Raw genomic sequence first — 19079 nt, 5'->3', positions numbered from 1 at the left:
GCCTCTGGCGGGCCCTGCGGGGTCCCGGGCGGCCGCGGGGCGCGGCTCGGGCAGCCCCCGGGACAGTGGGGAGGCCGCCCCTCCGATCGGGCCCCGCCTGTCGCCGCACCTACCCGCCGCCGCCGCGCCGGAGCCGAAGCCGGAGGGAGCCGGGAGAGGCCCGGGAGGAGCCGGGAGGAGCCGGGAGAAGTCGGGAGGAGCCGGAGCCACCGAGCTAGCCCGTGGGGCGGGGCGCAGGGAGGCGGCCGCTTCCTCGTCGCCCTCTTGAGGGCCGGCGCGAGGGAGTGGCGCCGCCACCGCCTATCCCGCGGGCGCCGCTGCTCCGACCAATAAGCGAGGCGAGGGGGCGGGCGGAGGGCTGTGGCAGGCCAATGGGCGCCGGCCCCGCCGCCTCGACCTCGCCGTGGAAGCGGCGCGAGCGGAGGGCCGTTGGGGGCGAGGTACGCATGGGGGCTTCAGACTCCCGCCTCCCGTCTGCTAGCGCCCGGGCGGCCGGCAGGTAGACCGGCCGCCGCCGCGGCTCTGTGGTGGACGTCGCTTCCTTTCAGAATTTGGGTGCCTGGAGCGGGGAGGATGCGAGCGGCCGGGCACACGCGGCCGGGCCCCGGGTCTCCCCGCCCGCGGGGCCTGCGGGCTCTGTGATGTAACCTGGGCGGGGCGCGGGGCGGGGCGCGGGGCGGGGCCTAGGGCGCGGGCCAGCTGGTCGCGGGAAGGAACCGTGGGGGGACGGGGACGCCGGTGTGGGGCCGCTCCAGGGCTGCGCTGCCACCAGGCACAAGTGACGTGGCTGGTCCAAGTTGAAATGTGCTGTAGGTGAGGATACACATCGGATTTCCGAGACTTAGTACCAAAGAATGTATCTCATTCATAATTTTATATTGATTATAAACTGGATAATTGATGACAAAATTGGTTACAGTTTTAGATATATATGGTTAAAAAAGCACATTTAGAATAATTTCATGGGGTTTTTTGTTGTTGTTATTGTTTGCTTTTTAAAATGTGGCCACTAGAAAACTTAAAATTACTATTTCGGTCACGTTCTGCATCTGCTGGATAGCAGGAAAAGTGATGGCTAACGCCTGAGTACTTACTATATTCCAGGCTCTCTCGTGTTAAGTATGCGACACCTAATAACTCATTTAGCTGTCACAACAATGCTCTACAATTGGTGTTCATGTTCCCATTCTCATTTTACAGATGAGAAACAAACACAGAAGTTTGGTAATTTACCTAATGACAGCAAGCCCGCAATCAGCAGATTGGTGCTTTAACTCAGGCAACGAGGCCTTGGGGCCATGTAGTCAACCTCTAGAGCAGGCTGCTTACCAGAAAGAACACTGGACTTGGTTGAAAGCCCTGGTTTGGGGTCAGCTCTGCTACTCTGTGTGTCACCGTAGAGAAGTTCAGCTTCAGTTGCCTTAGTAAAAATGAAATAATGCAGTCACCGGCCTCTGTCATAGTCCCCATTAGGGTGACCTAGAAGTAGCATAGTGAGGTAGTTAAACTTGGACTGTGGCCCCTGAGTCCCTGTGTACACATCTGGGAACTGCTACTTAGAAGTTACGTGAGCTTGTGGGAGATACTTAATTTCTCTGTACCTCAGTTTCCTCAACTGTAAAATGGGTAAGAGTGGCACCTAGTTTATTAGGGTTGTTAGGTGGATCACATTAAAGTGCTTAGATTGGTGCCTAGGACTTAGCAAGCATTTATAGAGTACTGCTCATAATGACTATGAAGGAGCATTTATAGCCTATACAAATACAAAGGAATGAAGAGTAGAAGGATAAGTGAAAAAGGCATAGTACTATGAATTTGGAGCCCTGGAAAAAACTTTAGGCCAGTCACAGAGAACTGAAATGACGGTTCTAGGTCACAGACCAATTCATAAGGCAGGTGTTGTGGGACCAAACTCAGAGCTTTTCCCCTCTCTCACATGCAGACTCCAAAGCAGGGAAACAGCCGTTGCAAGCCTGAATTCATTCATCCAACAGACACTGAATGAGGACCAGCACATCAGGAAGGCCTGCATGGTGAGGGTCACTTAGAAAAAAGTAAATAAAATAGGCTTCCTGTCCTAGTGAATTAGCATTACTTCATACCAAAGCCCACAGATTTTTGTCCAAGCAGGAGCCTAACTGTTGGGAGGGTGGGAACTAAATAAGCTTAAAAAGCTAAAAAGCCTAAAAAAAAGGGTGGGAGCTAAAAGAGTTATTCTGATTCTTCTGCTGCCTAGAGTAACCAGCCCCAGTGCCCGTCCCAGGCTTCAAGAGTGGAATTAGCTTTGAGCTCCTTAGAAGTCAGATGGCTAGGAAAATTCAGAAGTGTTGGAATCTTCCATTCCTTCTTTAAGGTAATAAAGTCATCATATTATGTGTATCGTGTATCCCAAGATAGTCACTCAAGAGTCATTCTCAATTATCCCCCCACCTCCCCCCATCTCAGGCCTACCAGATGCTCCTTCTGCCTCAGAAACATCTCTACTGGGGCGCCTGGGTAGCTCAGATGGTTAAGCATCTGCCTTCAGCTCAGGTCATGATTCCAGGGTCCTGGGATCGAGCCCCACATCGGGCTCCTGGCTCAGTGGGGAGCCTGCTTCTCCCTCTCTGTCTGCCTCTCCCCCTGCTCATGCTCTGTTTGTTTCTGTATCTCTGTCTCTCAAATGAATAAATAAAATTAAAAAAAAAAAAAAGAAAGAAAGAAATATCTCTACCTAAACACTGATGCCCTTCTGGTTCAGTCCCTTTTGTCTTTCCTATGTACTGCCACAGCTACTTCCAAGCCCCCCTTCCACCTGCTTCAGTCCCAGTTACACAACTTAGGCACCACCCTCTCCAGTTCATACACATCCTCCTGCACCCCTTCTATGCCTCTCTCTTACAGCACTTACCACCTATGTGGAATCACTCGTGGAAACGTGGATCTGCCTTAATAGATTGTTTCTCAAAGCACAGTTCCTTCTGTTTCCCCACCTCCAATGGGAAAGAACACTTCCTCCAGTGCCAGAGTACCCAGGATGGAAAGCATAGAACCCCAGCAACAGAGTTGGAAAGGATCTTAGCGAACATCCAGTCCCATGTCTAAGGATATATTCTTGAGGCTCTACAAGTTCACAATAAGACATTTTAGGGTTATCTAATGTATTTATTATCCATGAAAAGTGTGCTTTATATTTATTCATCCAAATTTTGACCAAAATATAGGCCAGGACACAGACATAAGCAGAACCCAATGACTTACCATAAAGACTTCCCTCCAGTTTTACCAGAAACTTCTTCAGTTACTTTCCATTGCATTAAAATCCTGAAAATGGTTTTCAAGACCCTATGCAATGATGCTGTCTCTCTGGCTCCCCTCATCATCTGCCTTACATCTTGCTCTGCACAGCATCATCTGCCTTCTTTGTTTCTTGAACTTAGGAATTAACCGTAACAATAGGGTTGTAAGACTTCTATAGAAAAACATTATAGGGGTGCCTGGGTAGCTCAGTTGGTTAAGCATCTGCCTTTGGCTCAGGTCGTGATCCCAGGGTCCTGGGATCGAGCTCCGCATCCGGCTCCCTGTTCCGCGGGAGGCCTGCTTCTCCCTCTCCCACTCCCCCTGCTTGTGTTCCCTCTCTTGCTGTGTCTCTCTCTGTCAAATAAATAAATAAAATCTTTAAAAAAATAAAAATAAAATAAAATGGTGTAGCATAGGGATGCCTGGTTGGCTCAGCCAGTGGAGCATGCAACTCTTGATCGCAGGGTTGTAAGTTCAAGCCCCATGTTGGGTGTAGAGATTACTTTAAAAAATAAAATAAAGGGCGCCTGGGTGGCTCAGTTGGTTAAGCGACTGCCTTCGGCTCAGGTCATGATCCTGGAGTCCCGGGATCGAGTCCCGCATCGGGCTCCCTGCTCGGCAGGGAGTCTGCTTCTCCCTCTGACTCTCACCCTTCTCCTTCTCTCTCTCTCTGTCATTCCTCTCTCTCAAAAATTAAAAATTAAAAATTAAAAAAAAATTAAAAAATAAAATAAAACCTTAAATTAATTAATTAGTTAATTAATTAAAAATGGTGTAGCATAGTGGCTGCAAACATTATAGACTAACAACTCAAAAGCTCCCCACTTTAGTGCCTGGACACTTAAAATACTTACCTACCCTGACACCTTTGCAATTGGGATAGCTATGTGCCTCACTGGATGAAGCTTTCAGATAAGTCTTTTTTTTTTTTTTTTTCAGGTAAGTCTTTATAAAAAGACAAACTCAGGGGCTCCTGGGTGGCTCAGTGGATTGAGTGTTCGACTCTTGATCTCAGCTCAGGTCTTGATCTCAGGGTCTGGAGTTCAAGCCCAGCATGGAGCCTACTTAAAAAAAAAAAAAAAAAGACAAATTGAGCTGCCCGGAATACAGACACAATGCCTAGAGGTGATGCAGCCATCTTAAGACAGTAAGGACAAAAGTCATGGGCTGAGGGTGAGGAGTAGGAAGATAGGAGGAGACTAGGTCCTTAGCATCCTTCAGCAGCTACACTAATCTGACTGTCCCCCTCTGGGCCTCTTGTAAAGTGAGAAAAGTAACCCCTATGTCCTAAAGCCATCATTAGTCAATAAATCTCCATTGGCGTAAGCCACCATTAGTCTCTCTTATTTGCTGCCATAGGCAATCTGAACTGGCACATACAGTAAAAGCCCTGGACTACAAGTTGAGAAACCCCATTATAGTCCTCGCTCTGCCAGGAACAAGCTGTGTGGCCTTGGGCAAGCCATTTCCCATCTCTGGGCCTCAGGTTCCTCATCTTTATCAGGGAAGTAGAACAAGATGGTCTTTTCACCTCTCACTTTCACAGTGATTTCATTCACTGTGCATGCTACATAATGTGCAATGTGGGACTTCCTTTCCCTCGAATAAGACTACTTCTTTCAAGGTTCCCTAAGTGTTTCCTTTTTCCCATAACCACAAGACTAGTTACTAAGACCTGTCCCTGTCAAGTGGATGGATGAAACACACACTTTTGGGACATTCCCTGTACACAAATTCCCCCCAGTAGGTCCCTATTCCCTCTTCCTTTGGTTAGTTTCATTCACCCATCCCCAGAGGGAGCTCAAAGAGGGTTCTACTCTAAAACTAATGGAGCGGGGGGGGGGGGTTCCTGGGTGGCTCAGTTGGTTAAGCATCTATCTGCCTTTGGCTCAGGTCATGATCCCTCTCTCTCTGCCTGCCTCTCTGCCTACTTGTGCTCTCTATCTCTCTGTCAAATAAATAAATAAAATCTTAAAAATAAAATAAATAAAACTAATGGAGCGGGGCACCTGGGTGGCTCAGTTGGTTAAGCAGCTGCCTTCGGCTCAGGTCATGATATCAGGATCCTGGAATGGAGCCCCACATCACATCAAGCTCCCTGCTTAGCAGGGAGTCTGCTTCTCCCTCTGCCCCTCCGGCTGCTTGTGTGCTCTCTCTCTCTCTGTCTCTCTCTCAAATAAATAAAAATCTTTATTTTTTTTAAAGATTTTATTTATTTGGGGTGCCTGGGTGGCTCAATTGGTTGAGCGACTGCCTTCGGCTCAGGTCATGATCCTGGAGTCCCAGGATCGAGTCCCACATCAGGCGCCCTGCTCAATGGGGAGTCTGCTGCTTCCTCTGACCCTACCACCTCTCATGCACTCTCTCTCTCTCACTCTCTCTCTCTCAAAAAAAAAAAATTTTTTTTTTTAATTATTTATTTGACAGAGACACAGCGAGAGAGGGAACACAAGCAGGGGGAGTGGGAGAGGGAGAAGCAGGCTTCCTGCCAAGCAGGGAGCCCGATGCGGGGCTCGATCCCAGGACCCTGGGATCATGACCTGAGCCGAAGGCAGACGCTTAATGACTGAGCCACCCAGGCGCCCCAAAAATAAAATATTTAAAAAAATTAAATTAAATTAATGGATCACTCTGCCCACCTCTGCCTTAAACTTGCTATGTGCTATGTAATTTCTCCTCTTGGGGCCTCAAACTCATGGTTTGTTAAATGAGAGGGTTACAGACCCTCAAAGGGCCCTTCAAGTTGCGGAATTCTGAGACTAAATTACACCTTCTAAATTTCATCTCACTTTGGCATAGTGCTTCCCCGGTTGCTAAGTGCTTTGCTGTCTGGTATTGTAGGTTAGCTTTTCTATAACTCTAAGACAGGGCTTGTATTATCATCCGTATTTTGAAGTTGAGGAAACAGATTCAGGGATGTGGAGTGATATGCCCAAGATCACACAATTAGTAAGTGGCAGATCTGGAACTAAAAACCACAACCTTTGATTCCTTGCTCAGTACTCTTTCCACTACACCTTGATTTTTGAATTTTTTTTTCTTTCCCTTTTCTCTCCAAGACCCACTTCCTGGCTGCAAATCACAACTGCTCTTAGCGATGACCCCAAGACTGCTCACAGTAATGCCCTCAGTTGCAGGCACTTGGCAGTCTCTCCAGATACCTGGCTTTCCCTCAGTCCTTCTTCCATCCTCTGTCCTGATCCTTCAGTCCCAGTGAAACCTTCTGGTTTCTTTCCAACTGACTCCAAGCATCCCATCCCATCTAGAGCTCCACTGGATACATCAATATCTTGAACTACAGTCTGGCCCTTTGTAAGCCAATGTACTTGAAGTGACTCTCATTTTGGTTCGGTTATTCTTCTTCACCTCACTCTTCACTCTGTCCAACCTCTTCTTCATCATCTGAAATCCCTAAAGAGATGGGACATGGTCAAAGAAGATGGGAACTGGGAGGTCCTTTGAGATCTTCCAGTCCAAAGGCCAAGCAGAAACTGTAAATGAGAAAGCTGATTGGTTATAATATAAAAGAGTTAGGGGGGCACCTGGGTAGTCAGTCGGTTGACCGTCAGACTCTTGGTTTCGGCTAAGGTCATGATCTCAGGGGTTGTGGGATAGAGCCCCGGGTCAGGCTCTCTGCTGCCCCTCCTCTACCCCGCTCACACACTCTCAAAAAAATATTTTATTTTATTTATTTTTAAAATTTTATTTATTTATTTGAGACAGAGAGAGAGCACAAGCAGGGAGGAGGGTCAGAGGGAGAGGGAGAAGCAGACTCCCCACCAAGCAGGGAGCCCGACATGGGGCTCGATCCCAGGACCCTGAGATCATGACCTGAGCCAAAGGCAACCTCTCAACCGACTGAGCCACCCAGGCGCTCCTCAAATAAAATATTTTAAAATTAATTAATTAAAATACTCTGTAGGACAAATACATCTGTGGACTGATGGCTCTTGGGTTGCCAACTCGCAACCTCTGCTCTGGTCCAAACCTGTCACCCCACTGATAAGGAGGCTGATGTCATGCAGCAGTTCAGCAGGAGAGTGGGAGGCAGGACCCAGATCTCAGACCTATTCAGAGTTCACCGTCATCACTCACAAGCCGGAAAGCAACTCTGGCTGATTTAATAAGCCTCTAGTGAGAGCCTGCTCTGAGAAAGATGTTCTTACAGGGGACAAAGAGGAAGGGATTCTTTTAGAAGATGCCTGCCTTAGCTCCTTGGCACTTTTTCACTTTGCTTGGGATCATACATTTGGCAGCTTGGGACCGACTAACATACTTAGGAAAGAGATGCTCACGTCCAGTTCTTGTGGTCACAGTCCACACTGACTAGGATTCCAGGGACTTTGCAGGAGAGCATTTTCTAAACTTTTTGTTTGGAAATCATTTCAAACTCACTGAAAAGGTGCAAGGATAAAAATAGTACTCTCGTATATCCTTTACCAAGATTCACCTCTTCTCAACACTTTGCTCAGTTGCTCTAAGTACTGCACACACACCAAACACAGATATTTTTGGAGTCATTAGAGTGTAGGTCACATACATGGTGGCTTTTGACCCCTAAATACTTCAGTATGTATTCCCAATAATAAAGGTCTATCTTACAACCGCAATACAGATATCAACTCAGTAAATTTAAATGGACTTTGGGGCACCTGGGTGGCTCAGTCGGGTAAGCGTCTGCCTTCGGCTCAGGTCATAATCCCAGGGGCTTGGGATCGAGCCCCAAACCCCATGTCAGGCTCCCTGTTCAGCGGGGGAGGCTGCTTCTCCCACTCATGCTCACTCTCTCAAATAAATAAATAAAATCTTGAAAAAAATTTTAAATTGACTCAGGAGTTTGACCTCATCTACCATCCATATTCCAGTTTTGTCACTTGACTCAGTTATGTCCCTGTTTTCTTTCTCCTCCTGAACAGGATCCAGTGTAGGATCGAATAACACATTCAGCTGTTATGTCTCTTTAGTTTCCATTAAAGTGGAACATCTTCACAGCCTTTGCGTGTATGTGTGTGTGTGTTTTATGACATTAACACTTCTGAAGAATACAGCTTTTTTTTTTTTTTTTAAGAATATATCTCATTTGGGCGTCTGATGTTTTCTCAAGGTTAGATTCAGTCTGGAATACTATGGAAGTGATAGTGTGTCCTCAGGGCATCATACCAGGAGGCATGGGGTGTCCATCTGCCCCTCACTAGTGATGTGAATTTTAATCGAGTCATGGTGATTTTTTTTTCTGATTTTTCCAATGTATTGTTACTGTATTTTCCCCCTTGGAACTAATAAGCAATCTGTGGAGAGGCACTTTAAGACATGCTGACATCCTGCCTCTCTTCAAAATTATCCCCTAGATTTCACATCCATTCATGGGTCTTGCCTAAACCAGTCTCCGCTGTGATGGTTGCACAGTGGTAGAGTCTCTGGTCCACTTGTCTGTCCACATTTACCTGTTGACACTCAGCATTTTGAGATAAACTATATGCCTCCCATCTGGAGGAGTGCAGTGTGGGCCTCTGTCAAGGTATGTGAGATCTGGAGTTCCACCAGAAAATGTATTCATGACTAATGGGAATAGAGGGAAGGGAGAGAGCCTACCTTGCCTAGTCATTGAGAGTAGATACAGGGTGAACTGGGACAGTCACTCCACGGGTCCCAGCTGAGACCTTCAGAGAAGCAAAACAGCATAGAAGAATATGCTTCCCACAGTATCATTTTCAAATTCTGTCTCTTCCCTTCACCTGCACTGGGACAGCTCACCTAGATTCTCTTGGCCTGTTTCCTAACTTGTGATACGGATCAATTCTTAGCTCAGATGCTCATTGGAAGATTAAAAGAAACAATGCTCATATGTTACTGGGCGCGTAGAGTGCTAAATGGGAGGTGCATATTATATAGAAGATGGGAAAATTATGTCGTGCTTGAATTTGTTTCATTTCAACAAATGTCTATGGAGAACCTATCATGTACCAAGGCATTGTGCTTGGAGCTAGAAGCTAAATAAATCAACCCTCAAAAAGCTCACAATCCGGGCGCCTGGGTGGCTCAGTTGGTTAAGCGACTGCCTTCGGCTCAGGTCATGATCCCGGGGTCCTGGGATCGAGTCCTGCATCGGGCTCCCGGCTCAGCGGGGAGCCTGCTTCTCCCTCTGACCCTCTCCTCTCATGCTGTTTCTCTCTCGCTCGCTCTCCAATAAATAAATAAATAAATAAATCTTTAAAAAAAAAAAAAAGCTCACGATCCAAAGAAAGAAAAAGGCAAACTTAATTCCACCCCTGGGTATTTAGCCAAGAAAATTAAAACATACATCTACACAGATTTGTTTAAGAATGTTCACAGCAACAATATTCTTTTTTTTTTTAATTGTAGTTGACAATGGGCAACTATATTCTTAATAGCTCCAAACAGGAAACAGCCGGACATCTATCAACAGGTGAATAGATAAACAAAAATTATAGTACATCCATACAATGGAATACTACTCAGCAATAAATAGGAACAAACAAGTGCTTTTATGTAACAGGTCTGAATTTCAAAAACATGCTGAGTGGAAGAAGCCTTATGTAAGAGTATACAGTGTGTGATTTCATTCATATGAAGTTCTAAAACAGGAAAAACCATCAGAAGAGTGGTTACCTGGGGTGGAGGCAGGGAGGAGGTTGCTGGGAAGCTATTTGGGTGATGCTAATGTTCTTTTTTTTTTTAAGATTTTATTTATTTATTCATGAGAGACAGAGAAAGAGAGGCAGAGGGAGAAGCAGGCTCCCAAGGAGCAGGGAGCCCGATGTGGGACTCGATCCCAGGACCCTGAGATCATGACCTGAGCCGAAGGCAGACGCTTAACCATCTGAACCACCCAGGCGCCCCGGTGATGCTAATGTTCTATATGTTATTAGGGGTTGGATTGAACAGGTGTTTGCACTTGTCCAAATTCAGCAAATGTACACTTAAGATTTGTGTATTTCTTTTTTTTTTAAGATTTATTTATTTATTTGAGAGAGCGAGAATGAGAGAGAGTACATGAGGGGGGGAGGGTCAGAGGGAGAAGCAGGCTCCTCGCTGAGCAGGGAGCCCGATGCGGGACTCGATCCCGGGACTCCAGGATCATGACCTGAGCCGAAGGCAGTTGCTTAACCAACTGAGCCACCCAGGCACCCAAGATTTGTGTATTTCACTGTATTCGAATTTCACATCAAAATAGAAAAGAACTGTTGGGGCGCCTGGGTGGCTCAGTAGACTGAGTGTCCAACTCTTGATTTTGGCTCAGGGCATAATCTCAGGGTCCTGAGATGGAGCCCCATCTGCAGCTCTGCACTTGGTGTGGAGTTGGCTTGGGATTCTCTCCCTCTGCCCCTGCCCCCACTCACTCATGCCCTCCTCTCTCTCTCTCAAATAATTTTTTTTTAAGATTTTATTTATTTATTTGATAGAGAGAGAGAGCACAAGCAAGGGGAGCGGCAGAGGGAGAGGGAGAAGCAGACTCCCTGCTGAGCGGGGAGCCCGATGCGGGGCTCTATCCCAGGACCCTGGGATCATGGTCCGAGCCAAGGGCAGACGCTTAACTAACTGAGCCACCAGATGCCCCTAAAATCTTTTTTAAAAAATAGAAAAAAAAAGTAAAAAAGATTGAACTCTGATTAATAGTATACATCTAGAAGTATTTCAAGAGAAATGTACTGATGTCTAGAATTTATTTTGACACGTATCAAAAAACGGGTTAATAACAGATGGAGAGGAGCATAGAAAGATAAATAGATACATAATAAAAACAAGCTTGATAAAATGTTAACAGTAGAAACAAGATGCTAGAGAAATGGGTGTTAACTGTAAAATTCTTTCAACTTAGCTGTGCATTTGAACTGTTTCACCATAAAATGTTGGGGGCGAGGGAGGAGACAATGCTATGTAATTCAAGTCAGGCTTTGATAAATGGATGGTAGAGAAATTGTTTCTGCTGGGGATGGACGGTAGCAGGGGTCAAGGGTGGTCTCCTAGAGGAGGAGTCCTAGGAAATGAGCCTGAAAGAGAAGATTTTAAAGGCAGAGGAAGGAAAGGGGGAAGAGGGCATGGCATACCAGTAGGAAAAACAGGGCAGTGGGAAAATGCAAGGCCCCTTTGGGAAGCTTCGAAGCAGCAGAGGGACTTTGGGGGCAGAGTGGCAGGAGAGGAGGTCAAGGTGAAGAACTGTGCCCAAGCTAGGACAGCCTTGAAAGACAGACAAGGGCATCTGGTTTTGCCTCCGGAAACAATGGGAGCCACTGAGCTGGACAGGCATACACACGTGCGTGTGTGTATGTGTGTGTGTGCACACGTGCAAGGCTTTGTCATCTGACAGCCAGAGTAGAGGAACAGCAGAGTAGGTGGTCCAAGTTTTCTACTGCTCTTATTAGCCAGTTGACAAGGAGGGCAATTTTTGTGACAGAAAAATGGTTAAGAGGCAACCTTCCCAGAGGTGAGACGTCTTTAAGTGAGTCAGGAAGATAATTCAGACTGTCCTAATTCCCAGCTCTCTTGGAACTTTGATCTCCCTCAAGACTTCCTTTTCCCTTTGAAGCAGTAGGCTGTCCGTCGACCTGCCTCTGACCCTCAGCCACAGTCCAGAAGATGCAGCTCACCCTCCAGCGAGAACACACTGAAAGTTGGAACTCCTCATCTGGGAATTTGGGTGGTGCGGTCCTGCTTGTCCTCCATGCTTCCTTCCAGCTCCAAGACGTCTCTATCCTGGTCTTCTTGCAACCAGCCTCCCAGGCTCTCAGAGGTTCACTTTCCAGCTCCCTGGCTGTTGGTCTAGTGACTAGGAGTCAAGAGTTTTCAAACGTGCATTTTCCCCTTGACTTGCAGGGGTCTTTCTGATCACAGCCCCATGGTCTTACCCATCTTGTCTCCTTCCTCCCAGGCAAGGCTGTCGCTCTCACCGCAGCGTCCAGCTCCAGCTCCTGGCTGATCTGGGAAGAGCCCTGCTGGCAAATCAGGGGTCTCTGAGCCTCAGGGGCTGAATGTGTGAAAGGCTGACAATTGCCCCCTCCCTGAGGCCTGCTCCACCACACGTTCCCAGCTTCTCTCCTCCACGCCTTCCTTCCATTTCCCGAAGTTCGCAGGGGACACGTAGTGACTCACCTGGATCGTCACAGCCCTCCTTTGCCCAGTAGCAGCCTATGTGGTGGTTCTCACACCAGCCCTGCAAGGACAGGACAGAAATGCCCCATTTTCTCAGCCCTCACTGAGTTCAGAGAGAGCCCAAAGTTTAACAAACATCAGCTTTAATTCTCACAATGTTTCCTCTTTGACAGATAAGGAACTTAAGGCTCAGAGAGGCTGTACAAGTTGTCCAAGGTCACACAGCCAGTTCCAAGAAATTCACAGCCAACGTATCAAAAGGAACAGTTACACGGTGTTCTATGCACCCAGCACTGATTTTTAAAGGTATATTCTACCATCCCCACAACTAGACTCCAGCAGGCCCTGAGGAACCTGCCCAGGGGCCCAGGCGTACCCACGGGAAGATGAGGGGCAGGGGGTTGCTCATCAGTCTGGGAAAAGGCCCAGAGGTGGCATTCGTTGCTCCCTGAGGGACAACAGGAGTTCCCCAGACTCACCCATTCACTAAGCAAATCCTGACACTTGCCCTGAGGGTCAGCTGTTGAGGGGAGAAAGAGAGCGGCAGGGAAGAGTCTTCCAGACTCTCTCAGACAGAGAGTCAAGAAGCAAAGAAATGGCGAGGTACACGCAGGGCCAGTATTTTCAGAGAAGCAGGAGCAGAGAGGGAGGGAAGACTTGAACAATGTGAAGGACCTTTGGTGGGGGAAATGAACAAAAGAAGTGCACACGCACGATCTCCAGCACACTTCACGGTTTTCTCCTGGGAAAATCTGTAGCCAACTGAAAAGCTGTGCACCCACAGTGAGTGGCCTCAGAAGGTCTCAGCGGACTTGGGACAGAGACAGTGTCTGCTGCCACAGTCGACGGGGGTCCCTCCAGGCCTCCGACACTCTCTGCACAGGCTGACCACACATGTGTAACCTTCTGTGAGTGTGCCCAGCACCACGCCTGTGGGCTCAGTAAAAACACTGGGAGAGGGGCGCCTGGGTGGCTCAGTTGGTTAAGTGACTGCCTTCGGCTCAGGTCATGATCCTGGAGTCGTGGGATCGAGTCCCGCATCGGGCTCCCTGCTCGGCAGGGAGCCTGCTTCTCCCTCTGACCCTCCCCCCTCTCATGTGCTCTCTCTCTCTCTCATTCTCTCTCTTTCAAATAAATAAATAAAATCTTTAAAAAAACAAAACAAAACAAAACACTGGGAGAATGCAGCTCGGAGGCCACGCCCCCCAGGAGGCTTCCCCCGACTCTCCTGGGGGAGTTTTCTTGTCCTCAGGTTATCTTCCCATCAGACCCCTAGTGTTTCCTGCCCTGGGCTGAGCCACGTCGGAGTTCTCCATGGCGTGCGGTGCTGTGTCTTCACTGTGTTGTTCATTTTTACTACCTCACCTTTCCCTCCAGGGCTCAGGGTCCACTGGGTAGATAACACCAGGGCAAGACTCCTGCATCCCTCAAGGAGGCTGGGTCCCTCTGGGTCCCACTTGGCCCTGAGAGCCCCTGAGTTCTGAGCAGACAAATCTTCCCACCATCACCATGGCGATCTAAAATATATCCAAAAATGCTTTTGAGATTTTTCCCTTTCACAGGTAGAGCCTAGTTCCCCTCCCTTTGCATGTGGGCCAGACTTGGTGACTTGCTTCTAATGCATAGAATGTGGCAGAAGGGATGCCCTGACTGGGAGGTCAAGCAATGAAACGGTTATAGCTTCCTCCTGGCTCCTTCCTCTGGGACCGCTCACTCTGGGGGAGGTCAGTTAGTATCCTTAGGACACTTGAGCAGCCCTCTGGAGACGCCCCTGTGGGGAGGAAGCGAGTCTCCCACCAAAGCCAGCACCAGCGGTGTTCGAATGAGCTGCTGCACAGGGGCGTCCCCCAGCCTCAGTCAGGCCTTCAGATGACTGTGGCCCCAGCAACACGGGCTTGCAGGGCTCGAGACTCCCAGCCAGAACCGACCAGCCAAACCACGCTCAAATTCCTGATCCGCAGAAACTGTGAGAGAGAATAAATGTTTCTTGTCGAATCAAGCCACCAAGTTTGGAGGTAATTTGTTGCACAGCAGTAGATAACGAGGACATTATCCTTCTCCCCACTGCCTCTCTCCAAGCTCCTTCTGCTGCAGCCAAACTCCACCACTCACTGTGTAAAGCAGTGCATTTTGACTGAGAATCTTCTGTGTGCCAGGCCTGGCCAGACACTGGGAATGTGGCACTGAGCCGGCTAGACCAGCGTGGGCTCTGTCCTCATGAGCTTAAGGGGTCACACACTTCAGACATTCACATATCCGCTTTGGCCCATGTGCCCTCCATCCAGAAAGCTCGCCCCTGCCCACCCCTCATACGACACTCTGCACATGTTTTAATTGACTTTTCTCCTACAGCGCTGAACCCAAATGTTGTCTCCTCCATGAAGCTATTCTGGTTACCCCACTGGATGTTATGTTTCTCATCTCTGAACTCCTGTAATACTTTATCTCAACCTTAGTTTGGCCACTTAGTATCTTCTTTATGATTATGTTTATAACCTCCCCTATTAGCTGCTGTAGACTCCTTGAGGTGGATGCCTTATTCATATCTGTATTCGCTATATAACCAGTGTACAAAGTGCCATGTGCACAGCATGCAAGAAATGTACATTATGCAAATGAACATGTGAATGGCTTGTCCTTAGCTGAAGGCCAGCAGAGAAAAACAAATGCAATGGTAGGAAGTTGGGGGAGGGAGGCGCCTACCACTGGGAGAAAGAGCAGGACGTATCTATGAACTAGACTCTATTAGATTTTAATAATATGCACCATATAACACCTCTATGATCCAGCAATTCTTCTAGGCACACACGTAAGAGAAATAGACGCATGTGTCCAAAAAAAGATTTGTACAAAAATGTTCAGAGGGCTGCCTGGCTGCCTCAGTCAGAAGAGGGTGCGACTCTTGATCTCGGGGTCATGAGTTCAAGCCCCATGTTGGGTGAAGAGATTACTTAAAAAAAAAAAAATTTTTTTTTAAATGTTCAGAGCATCTTCATGCATAAGAAGCAAAAACTAGAACTAACCTAAAAATCCATAAAGGAATAGATACATGAACTGTGGTATAGTTATAAATGGAACACTGCCCAGCCATAAAAAAATAACTTATTATTGGCACACGCACTACCCTAGGTAAATCTCACAAATATCGTATTAGCAAAAGAAGCTGGACACAAAAAAGTTGATAAATACAATAGTAAGTGATTCCATTTATACAGCATTCAGAACAGGCAGAACCAATCTATGGGGAGAGAAGTTAGAACAAGGATCACCTCTGGGGGAGGTCATTACCTAGGGTGGAGAAGCAGGAGGGAATTTCCTAGGGTGCTAAACTTTTTGATCTAGGTAGTGGTTAAATGGATCTATACGCAGGTAAAATGAATTGACCCGTATATATGTTGTGTTTTACTGTATGTAAATTATACCTTAATTAAACAAAACGAATAAAATGTTAGTAACCCTGTGCTCAGCCTGAAACAGGGCAACTAAAGGGACCCCATAAAAAACTGCTCTAAGGGCTCCTTTTCCTGCTTTGGTCCTTGCTAGGACCTACACCTGCGCCTTATGTAGGCCTTATAGAGCAGATAATACAGGTCCTCCTTGCAAAGGTCAAGGATTTAATGAATGTTTTGGAGCCTTCTGGCGCAATAGATAACGTCTAAGGAGTGACTGGGAGGGGTCGTCAGGAACCAAGACCACTGACTCATCAAGACCCCTTGCTCCAGGGCATAAATGGTTTACGGAGGACACCTAAACACTAGTCTTTGTTCCTGGATTAGTGAGAAGACGTGTGTACCAGACACTGTCCTCAGTAAAAACCCCAGGCCCGGGGCACCTGGCTGCCTCACCTAGAAGAGCATGCAACTCTTTCCTTTGCTTTTTTAAGATTTTATTTTTAAAGAATCTCTACACCCAATGTGGGGCTCAAACTTACAGTCCTGAGATCAAGAGTCTCATACACTATCAACTGAGCCAGCCAGGCACCCCAAGCATGCAACTCTTGATTTCGGGGGTTGTGAGTTTGAGCCCCAGTTTGGGTGTAGAGATTACTACAAAAATAAACTTAAAACAAACAAACAAAAAACCCAGGCCCCAAGCGAAGGCAAGACTCACTTTCCAAGTCTCCCAGATGCTCTGTCCGTATCTAGAGTCTCTCTCCACATCTTCAAAAAACTTTCCTCTCACTTGCTCTTGGCTCAAATTTAACTTCCATCCTGCAAGAAGCCAAGGACCCTCTTGGCTGGTCTACAGGGACCCCCTCTGGATCCTCGGACTCAACCAGCTTGCATCAAGCGCAGTGCTCCTCATAGGAGACCCACGATACATACGTGCTAAGTAAATTAATCAAAGCATACCAGCCAATAGACCTCATCCTGTGTTCTCAGCATACCATGACTCTGACACAAGTTCCAGTGTGTTTCCTCCCCACACCATCAAGCAATTCTCAGCAGCAGCTGGGTGTCCTACAATTCCATTCACCTTCTTTAGACAACATTCCCAAGTCCAGATTGTAATCTGTGCTCTTCTGACGGACTAGCTATAGATCGGAGGTTCCAACGATCTCTCCCTTGGGTTCAGTTAATTTGCTAATGTGGCTCACAGAACTCTGAGAAACATTTTACTTCCTAGGTTACTGGTTTATTACAAAAGGATCTAACTCAGGAACAGGCAGAGGGAAGAGATACATTGGGTATATGGAAAGGGGCTCAGAGCTTCTAGGCTCTCTCTGAGGGTACTGCTTTCCCAGCATCTCCACGTGTTCAACAACCTGTAAGCTCTTCAATCCCCATCCTTTTCTTGGGTTTTTGTGGAGGCTTCATGACAGAGGCATGATGCATTAAATCACTGGCCACTAGCCATTGATTCAACCTCCAGCCCCTCTCCTCATTTCGGATGTCAGGGAGTGGGACTCAAAATTCACACCTTCTAGCCATGTGATTGGTTTTCCTGGCAACCAGCCCCCATTCGTAGGAGCTTCCCAAAGGCACTTCATTAACATAAACTCAGTGTGGTTGACCGTGGTTTGTTGTGAATACCAACGACACCTTAACTTTCTTTTTCTTTTTTAAAGATTTTATTTATTTATTTGAGAGAGAGAGAATGAGAGAGAGCACATGAGGCAGGGAGGGGCAGAGGGAGAAGCAGACTCCCTGACAAGTAGGGAGCCTGATGCGGGACTCGATCCAGGGACTCCAGGATCATGACCTGAGCCGAAGGCAGTCGCCCAACCAACTGAGCCACCCAGGCGCCCGACACCTTGACTTTCTTATCTCTTAGCAAATTCCAGGGTTTAAAGAGCTCCGTGTCAGGAACGGGGATGAAGACCAAATATGTATTTATTATAAATCACAGTATCACAGTGCAAAGTCTCATGAGAGGTAGAATTTCAGACAAGTATAGAGCAGCATTTTACTTGCCAAACTTACCTGATGAAGTAATAGCTTATCTTCCCGAGGATTCTTGGTAGAGTTTGGATTCAAGCATTAAACTCTTAACACTTTCTTTTAAGTTATGGCAAAATGCACATAACGTAGGGGCACCTGCATGGCACAGTTGGTTGGGCGTCGGACTCTTGCTTTTGGCTCAGGTCTTGATCTAAGGGTTGTGAGATGGAGCGCTGAATCAGGCTCCGAGCTCAGTGTGGAGTCTGCTTGAGTTTCTCTCTCCCTCTCCCTCTGCCCCTCACCGCCGGCACCTGCTCTCTCTCTAAAATAATAAATAAATTAAATTTAAAAATACACATAGGGGCGCCTGGGTGGCTCAGTCGTTAAGCGTCTGCCTTGGGCTCAGGTCATGATCCCAGGGTCCTGGGATCGAGCCCCGCATCGGGCTCCCTGCTTGGCGGGAAGCCTGCTTCTCCCTCTCCCACTCCCCCTGCTTGTGTTCCCTCTCTCACTGTGTCTCTCTCTGTCAAATAAATAAATAAAATCTTAAAAAAAAAAAAAGACCATCCTTAATGACTAATTTGTAACCATCAGAATGCAGTGGGGGGTGGGGGGGAGTGATGCTGTGGGACCTCTGAGGGTAAGTCAAAAGCTTTCACGTAGTCCTCTGGGGACAGTCACCTCTGGAGTCCTGAACTACCACTAAGTCTAACTACCCTGAGGACACCATACTTTGAGGAAGCCCAGACTACATGGAGAAGCCTCTTGGAGATGCTATGGCCAGAAGCCCCAGGTGATGTCCCAGAAGACTGATAATACAACCACCAGACACATGAGCAAAGATGGTTCTAGGGGCGCCTGGGTGGCTCAGTCGTGAAGCGTCTGCCTTCAGCTCAGGTCATGATCCCGGGGTCCCGGGATTGAGTCCCACTTCGGGCTCCCTGCTCCATGGGGAGCCTGCTTCTCCCTCTCCCACTCCCCCTGCTTGTGTTCCCTCTCTCGCTGTGTCTCTCCCTGTCAAATAAATAAAAACCTTAAAAAAAAAAACCCACACATAACATAAAATTTATCATATTAGTCTTTTATAAGTGTACAGTTCAAGGACATGAAGTACCTTCACAGCGCTGTGCAACCGGCACCACCATCTGTCTCTAGAACTTTACATCATCCCATATGGAAAGTCCGTATTCATTGAACACTAGCTCCGCATTCCTCCCTGCCCCTTCCCTGCCCCCCAGCCCCTGGTAATCACCGTTCTACTTTCTGTCTCTATGGATTTGACTACTCCAGATACCTCATATAGGTGGA

General features: G+C 47.5%; 1 protein-coding gene and 1 long non-coding RNA gene across 18 annotated transcripts in view; one reads left to right on the top strand and one right to left on the bottom strand.

Annotated features, from left to right (window-relative positions):
* Nucleotides 1-267, bottom strand: part of MAP4 (microtubule associated protein 4) — a 200285-nt gene extending 200018 nt beyond the window's left edge. For 7 of the 16 annotated variants that reach the window (XM_045862517.3, XM_054504786.2, XM_054504787.2 and 4 more), the window contains exon 1: nucleotides 114-267. The gene's annotated coding sequence lies outside the window, so the exon portion shown is untranslated. The remainder of the gene's footprint in view (nucleotides 1-113) is intronic. The other 9 variants (XM_054504790.2, XM_054504791.2, XM_054504792.2 and 6 more) reach the window with 4 other exon arrangements.
* A 46-nt stretch (nucleotides 268-313) lies between these two features.
* Nucleotides 314-14685, top strand: LOC123833851 (uncharacterized). Of its 2 annotated transcripts, none has more exons than XR_010413296.1 (4): nucleotides 314-440; nucleotides 1943-2033; nucleotides 2237-2353; nucleotides 12170-14685. It is a non-coding gene; the product is annotated as an uncharacterized LOC123833851 (long non-coding RNA). The 2 variants fall into 2 exon arrangements; XR_006788351.3 differs by lacking the exon at nucleotides 12170-14685 and adding an exon at nucleotides 2446-3589.
* Nucleotides 14686-19079: the final 4394 nt, after the last annotated feature.

Source organism: Mirounga angustirostris, unplaced genomic scaffold (assembly GCF_029215605.1).
Source record: "Mirounga angustirostris isolate CCGP_5_RB_7025 unplaced genomic scaffold, mMirAng1.0.hap1 SCAF_1, whole genome shotgun sequence".
In the NCBI taxonomy this organism is placed as follows: Eukaryota; Metazoa; Chordata; class Mammalia; order Carnivora; family Phocidae; genus Mirounga; species Mirounga angustirostris.
Note: the sequence above shows the minus strand (reverse complement) of the source record. Positions and strands in the feature narration are given on the sequence as shown.